Source organism: Myotis nattereri (assembly GCF_964212035.1).
Source record: "Myotis nattereri genome assembly, chromosome: X".
Lineage (NCBI taxonomy): Eukaryota > Metazoa > Chordata > Mammalia > Chiroptera > Vespertilionidae > Myotis > Myotis nattereri.
Window position 1 is genome coordinate 79,169,931 of NC_138078.1, and position 11,447 is coordinate 79,181,377.

At 36.9% G+C, this 11,447-nt stretch overlaps 1 pseudogene across 1 annotated transcript; it reads left to right on the forward strand.

Annotated features, from left to right (window-relative positions):
- The first annotated feature begins 9,272 nt into the window (after window positions 1-9,272).
- Window positions 9,273-10,038, forward strand: LOC308511728 (homeobox protein TGIF2LX-like; annotated as a pseudogene). Its single transcript has 3 exons — window positions 9,273-9,276; window positions 9,461-9,703; window positions 9,878-10,038. The product of its transcript is annotated as a homeobox protein TGIF2LX-like (transcript).
- The last annotated feature ends 1,409 nt before the right edge of the window (window positions 10,039-11,447 follow it).

Consider the following 11,447-nt stretch of genomic DNA (forward strand, 5'->3'; position numbering starts at 1 on the left):
ATGGAGAGCAGGCCTAAGCCAGCGGTTGGACATCCCTAGTTCTGCCGTGGAAGTGGGAGAAGCTCCCGCCACCACCAATGCAATTGCCAGCCATGAGCCTGCCTTCTGGCTGAGTGGCTTTACCCCTGTGGGAGCACACTGAAAACCAGGGGCAGCTCCTGCATCGAGTGTCTGCCGCCTGGTTGTCAGTGTTTGTTATAGCGACTGGTCATTCCACCATTTGTTAGATTTCCATATTAGCCTTTTATTATATAGGATTTGTTTAAAAATAAATTATATTCTTCTCATTACACTATAACATCTATAATTTTAGTCATCGTTACCATTTTATGTTCAGACAAATTGAGAAACAGAAAAGTAATTTTGTTCACAGAACACACTGAATCTTATTACCTCCGGATGTTTACATATACACTTAACTATACCTGGCATAACTGCACTCACTATTCACAAGGTTCATTTTTTTATCAGTTCACAGTTTCAATCCATCTTTCTTCTCTGACCATCCTATAAATATTTTCCATGACTATCTCATAATTTCTTTTCTTAATTCATTTTTTCTTTATTGATTAAGGTATTGCATATGTGTCCTTCTCCCTGCCATGCCCCCAAAACCCCCGCTCATGCCCTCACCCACCTGGTGTCTGTGTCCATAGGTTATGCTTATATGGTTGATCTCTCTCCCTTCCCAACACCTTCCCCTGCCTTTCCTCTGATGTTTGAAGGTCTGATCCATGATTCTCTGTCTCTGGATCTGTTTTTGTTCATCAGTTTATGTTGTCCATTATATTCCATAAATGAGTGAAATCATATGCTATTTATCTTTCTCTGACTGCCTTATTTTGCTTAGCATAATGCTCTCCAGGTCCATCCATGCTGTTGCAAAGGTTGGAGTTCCTTCCTTCTTACAGCAGTATAGTATTCCATGGTGCAGATGTCCCACAGGTTTTTTTTTTTTAATATATTTTATTGATTTTTTACAGAGAGGAAGGGAGAGGGACAGAGAGCCAGAAACATCAATGAGAGAGAAGCATCAATCAGCTGCCTCCTGCATGCCCCCCACTGGGGATGAGCCCGCAACCAATGTACATGCCCTTGGCCGGAATCAAACCTGGGACCCTTCAGTCTGTAGGCCGATGCTCCATCCACTGAGCCAAACCGGTCAGGGCTGTCCCACAGGTTTTTAATCCACTTATCTGTTGATGAGCACTTAGGCTGTTTCCAAATCTTAGCTATTGTAAATTGTGCTGCTATGAATATAGGGATGTATATATCCTTTCTGATTGTTGTTTCTAGCTTCTTGGGATATATTCCTAGAAGTGGGATGACTGGGTCAAATGGGAGTTCCATTTTTATTTTTGGGGGGACACTCCATACTGTTCTGCACAGTGGCTGCACCAGTCTCCAATCCCATCAGCAATGCATGAGGGTTCTTTTTCTCCACATCCTCGCCAGCACTTGTAATTTGCTGATTTGTTGATGATAGCCATTCTGAAAGGTGTGAGATGATACCACATTGTCATTTTGATTTGCATCTCTCATATGATAAGTGACTTTGAGCATATGTTCATATGTTTCTTTGCCTTCCTTACATCCTCTTTCAAAAAGTATCCATTTATGCCCGTTACCAATTTTTTGATTGTGTTGTTTATCTTCATTTTGTTAAGTTGTATGAATTTCCAGTAAATGTTGGATATTAAACCTTTATCGGTGATAACATTGGCAAAGATGTTCTCCTCCCATGCAGTGGGCTTTCCTGTTGTTTAGTTGATGGTTTCTTTGCTGTGCAGAAGCTTTTTATTTTGATGTAGTCCCATTTGTTTATTTTCTCTTTAGTTTCCATTGCCCTAGGAGCTGTATTGGTGAAGATATTGCTTTGGAATATGTCTGAGATTTTTTTTTTTCCTGTGGATTCCTCTAAGATTCTTATGGTTCCCCTTCTTATGTTTAAGTCCTTTATCCATTTTGAGTTTCTTTTTGTGTATGGTGTAAGTTGGTGGTCTAGTTTCATTTTTCTGCATGTATCTGTCTAATTTTCCCAACACCATTTATTGAAGAAACTGTCTTGTCTCCATTGTATGCTCTTGCCTCCTCTGTCAAATATTAATTGAGTATAGTGGTTTGTGTCAATTTCTGGGTTCTCTATTCTATTCCATTGATCTATATGTCTGTTCTTGTGCCAGTACCAGGCAGTTTTCAGAACAATGGCTTTGTAATACAGCTTGATGTTTGGTATTGAGATTCCTCCTACTTTGTTGTTCTTTCTCACGATTGCTGCAACTATTCGGGGTCTTTTTTATCCCAGAAGAATTTTTTGAGAATTCATTCTAGGTCTGTGAATTACGCCATTGGTATTTTAATGGGTATTGAATTGAATCTGTAGATTTCTTTGGGTAGTATGGACATTTTAATAATATTGATTCTACCGATCCATGAACACAGTATGTTCTTCTATCTGTTTATGTCTTCCTCGACCTCTTTTTACAGTGTCCTTTAGTTTTTCAAGTACAGGTCTTTTACCTTCTTAATTAAGTTTATGCCTAGGTATCTTAATTTTTTTGTGCAGTGGTAAATGTGACTTTAAAAATAATCTCTCTTTCCATAAGTTCACTGATGGAGTTTTTAGGGGGTTCTATGTACAGTATTGTCATTTGCTTATAATGAAAGTTATACATTTTCCAATTTGGATACTTTTTATTTCTTCTTGACTAATTGCTGTGGCTAGCAGTTCTAGTACTATGAAAAAGTAGGCATCCCTATCTTGTTCCTGTTCTTAGGTGAAATGGTTTTATTTTTTGCCCATTGCATATGATGTTGGCTGTAGGTTTTTCATATAAGGCTCTTATTATGTTGAGGTATTATCCCTCTATTCCCACTTGGTTGAGACTTTTTATCAAGAAAGGTGTTGGATTTTGTCAAATGCTTTTTTTGCATCAATTAATCTATGTGATTTTTATTTCTAAATTTGTTTATGTGATGTATCATGTTTATTGATTTGCAGATATTGTACCATCCTTGCGTCCCCGGGGTTAAATCCTACTTGATCATGTTGTATGATCTTTCTGATGTATTACTGGAACCGATTTACTGAAATTTTGTTGAGGATTTTGGCATCAATGTTCATAAGGGATATTGGCCTGTAATTCTCTCTCTTTGTGTTGTCTTTATCTGGTTTTGGAATTAATGTAATGTTGGCTTCAGAGAATGAGCTTGGAAGTGTTCCTTCCTCTTAAATCTTTTGGAATTGTCTGAGGACAATAGGTTTTAGTTCTTCTTTGAATGTTTGTTAAAACTCCATTGTGAAGCCATCTGACCCTGGGCTTGGTTTGCTGGAAGCTTTTTGCTGACTGTTTCAATTTCTTCCATAGTTATCAGCGTGTCAAGATTTTTAGATACTTCCTGATTGAGTTTTGGATGGTTGTAGTTTTCTAGGAATATGTCCATTTCCTCTAGGTTGTCTAGTTTATTGGAATAGAGCTGGTCATAGTATTTTTTTTTTTTAACAATCCTTTGTATTTCTTTGGGGTCTGTTGTTATTTCTCCTCTTTCATTTATGATTTTGTTTATTTGGGTCCTCTCTATTTGCTTTTTTGTGAGTCTGGCTAGAGGTTAATCAATCTTGTTTATCCTTTCAAAGCACTAGCTCATGGTATCATTGATCTTTTATATTATTATTATTATTATTATTATTATTATTACTTGGTCTCTATGTCATTTATTTCTGCCGATCTTCATTATCTCCATCCTTCTGCTCACTCTTGAATTTTCTTGTTGTTCTCTTTCTAATTCTTTAAGTTGTAGAGTTAGCTGATTTATTACCATTTTTTTCTTGTTTATTGAGGTAGGCATGTAGAGCCATAAACTTCCCTCAAAGGATTGCTTTCACCATATCCCATAGATTTTGGATTATTGTGTTTTCATTGTCATTCATTTCCAGGATGTTTTTAATTTCGTTTTTGATCTCTTTGGTAACTAATCACTGTTTAATAGCTTCCAAATGTTTTTGTTGTAGTTTATTCCTAATCTTACACCATTGTGGTCTGAGTAGATGCTTGATATGATTTCAATCTTCTTGGGTTTGGAGAGACTTTGCCTTGGATCCAATATGTGGTCTATCTTTGAAAATGTCCCATGTGCACTTCAGCAATTCATGGTAGATATTATTTGCCATAGTTGCTTCTTCTATCAGCTCTGGGACAAGTCTTGGGACATGTCTGCCTATTCTGACACCATTTTGTCTCCCCCTTTTAATTTCTTACATACATCTCTAATTGCTACTTTAAATTTTGAGTTTGTTTGAACTTAATAGTCTCTCTTCTCTGCTGTGTTTTAAACTATATGATGGAAAGTATAATATCTGCTCTGTTCACCATTTTATTTCCAGTGCCTTCAATATAGTGCCTGTCAAGAGTAATAACAAATTCATTTTTAAAAAATATTTATAGTTGTTTTTTTTTTCTGCTCTCTTCTCCTCTGGTTCTCCTTCCTAGTAACCTGACATTCCCATAACATCTAACAAATTGAAGAACAAATATATATGTGTTAAAAGGTTTATCTGTTTTTTATCCAGGTAAAGACAACACAATGAAAGAGAATTACAGGCCAATATCCCTCATGAACATAGATGCCAAAATCCTCAACAAAATCTTAGAAAATCGGATCCAGCAGTACATCAGAAAGATCACACACCATGACCAAGTAGGATTTATCCCAGGGATGCAAGGATGGTACAATATCCGCAAATCAATAAACGTGATACATCACATAAACAAATTGAAAGAAAAAAACCACATGGTCATATCAATTGATGCAGAAAAAGCATTTGACAAAATTCAACACCCATTTTTGATAAAAACTCTCAGTAAGGCGGGAGTAGAAGGATCATAAATCAACATAATAAAAGCCATATATGACAGGCCCACAGCCAGCATCATACTCATTGGACAAAAACTAACACCATTTCCTCTAAGAACAGGAACAGGACAGGGATGCCCCCTCTCACCACTCCTGTTCAACATAGTACTGGAAGTGTTAGCCATTGCAATTCGGCAAGAAGAAGAAATAAAAGGCATCCAAATTGGAAAAGAGGAAGTAAAACTGTCCTTATTTGCAGACGACATGATATTATACATACAAAACCCTAGAGACTCCATCAAAAAGCTACTTGATTTAATACATGAATTTGGCAATGTACCAGGATACAAAATTAACCCCAAGAAATCTGAGGCATCTCTATACACCAATAGTGAACTTTCAGAAAGAGAGATTATAAAAACAACCCCGTTTACCATTGCACCAAAAAAATTAAGCTACCTAGGAATAAACTTAACTAAAGAGGTAAAAGACCTCTACTCAGAAAACTACAGGACGTTGAAAAAAAAGATAGAGGAAGACATAAACAGATGGAAGAACATACCGTGTTCATGGATTGGTAGAATCAACATCATTAAAATGTCCATACTACCCAAAGCAATCTACAAATTCAACGCACTTCCCATTAAAATAACAACGGCATACTTCAGAGATCTAGAACGAACTCTCCAAAAATTCATCTGGAATAACAAAAGACCCCGAATAGCTGCAGCAATCCTGAAAAAGAACAAAGTAGGTGGGATCTCAATATCAGATATCAAGATGTATTACAAAGCCACTGTTCTCAAAACTGCCTGGTACTTGCACAAGAATAGGCATATAGATCAATGGAATAGAATAGAGAGCCCAAAAATTGGCCCGAACCAATATGCTCAATTAATATTTGACAAAGGAGGCAAGAACATACAATGGAGCCAAGATAGTCTCTTCAATAAATGGTGTTGGGAGAATTGGATGGATATATGCAAGAAAATGAAACTAGACCACCAACTTACACCATACACAAAAATAAACTCAAAATGGATAAAGGACTTAAATGTAAGACAGGAAACCATACAAATTCTAGAAGAATCCAAAGGCAACAAAATCTCAGACATATGCCGAAGCAATTTCTTCACTGATACAGCTCCTAGGGCACTTGAAACTAAAGAGAAAATGAAGAAATGGGACTACATCAAAATAAAAAGCTTCTGCACAGCAAAAGAAACCATCAACAAAACAACGAGAAAACCCACTGTGTGGGAAAACATATTTGCCAATGTCATATCTGATAAGGGCCTAATCTCCAAAATTTATAGGGAACTCATACAACTTAACAAAAGGAAGATAAACAATCCAATCAAAAAATGGGCAAAGGACCTAAATAGACACCTTTCAAAAGAGGACATTCAGAAAGCCAAGAGACATATGAAAACATGCTCAAAGTCACTAATCATCTGAGAGATGCAAATCGAAACAACAATGAGGTACCATCTCTCACCTGTCAGGCTGGCTATCATCAACAAATCAACAAACGACAAGTGCTGGAGAGGATGTGGAGAAAAAGGAACACTTGTGCACTGCTGGTGGGAATGCAGACTGGTGCAGCCACTATGGAAGACAGTATGGAGTTTCCTCAGAAAAACTGAAAATGGAACTCCCATTTTACCCTGTGATCCCACTTCTAGGAATATATCCCAAGAAACCAGAAACACCAATCAGAAAGGATATATGCATCCCTATGTTCATAGCAGCACAATTCACCATAGCTAAGATCTGGAAACAGCCTAAGTGCCCATCAGTAGATGAATGGATTGGAAAACAGTGGTACATCTACACGATGGAATACTATGCTGCTCTAAAAAGGAAGGAACTCTTACCATTTACAACAGCATGGATGGAACTGGAGAGCATCATGCTAAGTGAAATAAGCCAATCAATGAAGGAAAAATACCACATGATCTCACTCCTTCGTGGATAATAGAGACCATTATAAACTTTTGAACAATCATAGATACAGAGGCAGAGCTGCCTCAAACAGATTGTCAAACTGCAGCGGGCAGGCCGGGGAGGGTTGGGGGGCAGGAGGGAGGGGGGTAAGAGATCAACCAAAGGACTTGTACGTATGCATATAAGCATAACCAATGGACATAAGACACTGGGGGATAGGGGAGGCTAGGGGACTGTCTAGGGTGGGGGGGCGGGGAATGGACACATATGTAATACCCTTTGTAATACTTTAAGCAATTAAAAAATAAATAAATAAATAAATAAATAAATAAAACTACAAAAATAAAATAAAAGTTTTATCTGTTTTTTAATGGAGAGATATCACTGATATGTGAAGAATATGGTCAACAGGACTAAATAGATTTCAACAAAGCAGGACATGTAAGGAAAGTTCTTACAAAACTTTTCAGGAACCATAAATATCAGTACTAATTGAAGCAATTTATAAATTAGGTAACATATGTAGAAATGTTTTGTTGCATTTTTTCTCAACAGATTACTCTAAATCACAAGTATTTGCCTGGTAGATTTAGCAAACTCCTAGACTCCAGCAGTAAATGACTTTTGAGGTAATTTTGAAAACTGGAGAATAAGCAGTGCCATAGGGACAAAGGTGATGGCTATGCTGTGAATCAGAAGGCCAAATGGATATTTAGGAGAAGAAAAGTACAGGCTTTGCTTTGAATATTATGTAAATGAATTTTATTGGTAATGCAGCCTTGTAAATGGAGAAGGGGAGACAGGCCAGGAGAAAAGAGAGAACTACTTTAGTGAAGACAGTGTTATATATAATTTATTATATAATGACCATGATAAAGAATCGGATTTGTATATTTAAAGAATAAAGTAAAGTGATTGAGATAGTTACACACATACCTGGTTTCAGATTTTCTCTCCCCCACCCCCCAGTGGGCTCATGCAAGAGGCAACCAGCTGATGTGTCTCTCTCACATTGATGTTTCATGTATATGCAAATACATGCATATACATCCATGTATATGTATATGCATGTATTTGTATTTGAACACATTAAACCAATAAAACAGGCCTCCAAATCCAAGTGTTTTTCTATTATTCCCTTCCAATATCACAAATTGTATATTCACAACTTAATGCAACACCACTTCTAGCTAGTCCCACATTTTTTTCATAGGAAGTACACATATATTTTCATAGAAAGCATCCTAGCAAAGTAAAGTAGCTTTTTGCTAAAGATAATACTAACCATTAACTTATATATTACTTAAAGTATATGTCAAGGACATTCTTAAGTTATTTTGGACACTTCTTTTATCTCCAATGGTATATATTTTACAGGGTATATATTTTTAATATTAATGGAAATATTTAATATTACATACACAATTGACTCATTCAGCAATTTTAAAAAGAATAAGTAAAAAAAAAAAAAACAAAAAACTAGTTTTGTTGTGCCCTGGATTGGAAAAATGTTGTAAAATCTGAAAAGCTTCTACCACTTCATACTTTAAAATATTTGACTTTCAAACACTTCCAGTGTCTGTAAAATTGATACCCTGCCAGTGTGTCATAAGAAAAATCATGAAGCCTGAAGAGATTTTATTTTTTTGAGTCATATAAACAACATTGTTATAAAATCAATGAAAATCAATTGGCACAATCTACTGAAATATTAATTTGTGTTTTGTTCTTATTAGAAGGAATGTGAGATAGTATCTACTCCTCTATATAAAAGTATCTATTCTTTCCCTCAAGAAATTAAGAATTTTGTACTTTGGGTTGAACAGATTAAGGTGAAGAAAGAATGACCAAAGAGCTGATGTTTTATACATTCAACAAGTATCAGAAATCAGTGCTTCACCCTTAATCAGAAATCTTATAAGGTACTTAGGATTTAAGATCTACCCTCCATCTTGTCAAGGCCTTACATAATTTAAAATTTAAGATGCACATTTTAGTACAATACAGTGTTAACTCATTGCATAATTGTGAGAAGACACTTTTCAGAGTCATATGTAATGCTTATAAATATATACAACACTAGTGGATTTCAATAGATTCCTCTGGTATTTTGTGTAAAATAAAGCAATTAAGGAAAATAAAATTTGATTAAAAACATTTAGATTATTTGAATTCCTTAGAAGTTTTAAAGTGGGTAGGAGCAATCCATCCCTCTTAAAGATATTCTTAATTCATATCCCGCATCATCAAAACCTTGAAGAAAGGTAATACAGGTTTATTCAATGTTTCTGTTGTTTCATTATGAAACAAAGTCGGGTGTTTTCAATCAAAATTGATGGTTTTCTTCCCAGATAGTGGGGGTGAGGGGCAGTGCTAACGTCAGAAATTATGTTAAGTCACAAAGTCTGTCGGCTCCAATAGGAACACTTGACTTGCCTGGGAAGCAAAAGGTGAGGCTTCCCCTAGGAGACATGCGTAAGCCTTCTTCACTGGCTCTCTCAGACCGACAACAGTCCTAACTCAGTGATCCTCGGTTCTGATTGCCAAGGTAGAGAAAACAAGCCTCGTGAAAATGGGAGCTGCTGAAGAAAACCCGGTCTCTATGAGACTCTTCAATCAAGTCGAATAGTAACATTTGTATAAGTTCCGGTTTCACCAGAGCTCAAGAAGAGGAAAGGGTCCTGGCCAGCACTATCAGTGAAGATCCTATGTGACTGGCTGTTTGAGCACCGCTTTAAGGCCTACCCTTCAGATGCAGAGAAGTGAATGCTGTTGGAGCAGACTGATCTGTCTTACCTGCAGGTCACTAACTGGCTCATCAATGCCCGTAGACGTATTCCTCCGGAAATGCTTGAACAGAGTGGAGATGACCCCACTAACATCACCATATGCCACCAAAAAGGCAAGAATGCAAACATGATACACAGGAAGAGAATCGTTCAGCCTACACAGGCCAGATCTGGACCCGCATCTCCAGAAGACATGCAATGCCCACCCCTGAGCCCTCTGCTGATGGCCGAGGAATCAGAGGGGAAGCCGCTGGATCCAGAGGTAGCCTGAAACCAAAAGCTCAAAGCCCAGTCAGAAGAAAAGGTCCAGATTTCTACCAGCGAGCCCCTGTTTATGTCTTCTTCCGAACCAATGTTGAAAGAGGAATACACGGACTTTAGTGACCTACAGTTGCTGGTTGATGCAGCTGTACAAAAAGCTGATGAACTGGAGCTACAGAAAAAGTAAGAGCACAGTCCATGATTTTCCAAGTGTTTAAAAAAACCCAGTTGTCCTTTGTGTACTGTGGTAGATGCATTTATGCTCCCCCACTAATTCATAGTTTTACCTTTTACAGACACATTGCTCCTTCTAGGGGTGTTACCAGAATCTTCCATAGTTATTGGGAATCAATGTTGCCAGATACTTCACTGTTTCCAGATGGAAGATACTAACTTGTAATCATGATTAACACTGCAACAAATATCTTTTCTCACTTATTCCACTTCCTCCTGGATTTAAAGACTTTCATCTAAGACTACATACAATGCTGAGATTTCTTCAGAAAAGACTGTTTGGTTTTCTAACCAGACATTTTGGTCCCAAGGCTGCTACAGATACCAAGTCACCCTTCTATATCCCTCGTTCTATACCTTTCCTTGTTTATTATTATGGATGCTGGGAAATAAAGGCTCTAAAAAAGAAAACTATAATTGCACTGGTCTCATTTTAATATTGAAATCTTTGTAAGATTTTCAACTGTTTTCCTTTGTACTGTTTATTGACAATCTTAAGGAGTATCTAATTTATTTTTGAATTGAATAAGCATGAGAGACAAAATACAGTGAATTAAATAACATATTACAGATAAAGGTTGAACTATTATTTTGAGTACCACCGATATTGCAATTTTGCATTTTACCAGAAGGAAACAGGCCCACGTTCCCAAACTTTGGTTCCTGAAATAGAATAAGGTAAGTTAAAGTTTCTAAAGTATGTATGGATTCAGGCATATTTAGAAAGAATAATGGAAAAATGTTGATTATACTCTTACTGAGGAGAGTTGCTAAATATTCCATGAAGCTCCCCTAGCACTAATTTTCATAGTCCCTCATTTGTGCCTTTTTCTCCAGATAGAAGCATAGGAGACTTTTATTGAAGGAAAGGGAAGCTTGTTAGCTGAGTGGGTAGATTTCTAGGCTCTGCCTATGCAATTCTAGACCTTAACCACTATTTTGTCTTCTAACTTTTATGTCCAAGAGGTTTTGGGAGTTCTTTGGCTTTTCTATGACTCAGTGGAAAATGAACTGTTATTGTAACTTTACTTCTGGGGTCTGGAAAAGGAAGTGTCTTCTTGTGTAACCTCTTGTAGTTTATCTCTAAGGCTGAATCAAGTGGGGTTATTGTGGAATGATTATGGTAGGGCCTGTTCTAAGGGAAATATGCTGGGATGACAGTGGCATTCTCCCATTTCCATTATGCACATTGTAATGGCAGATTGTCTGCTATAGTGGTGGTGTTGTTTCCATTGAATGATGTAGGAATAAAGTGGAAGAGGGAGGCTTATCTTTGGTTTCTGCTTTGTTTTTCTTGTTCTACAAACATGCAGAAGAAGCATTTTTCCCCAAAGTACATTACAAAAAATGTAGAAAATAATT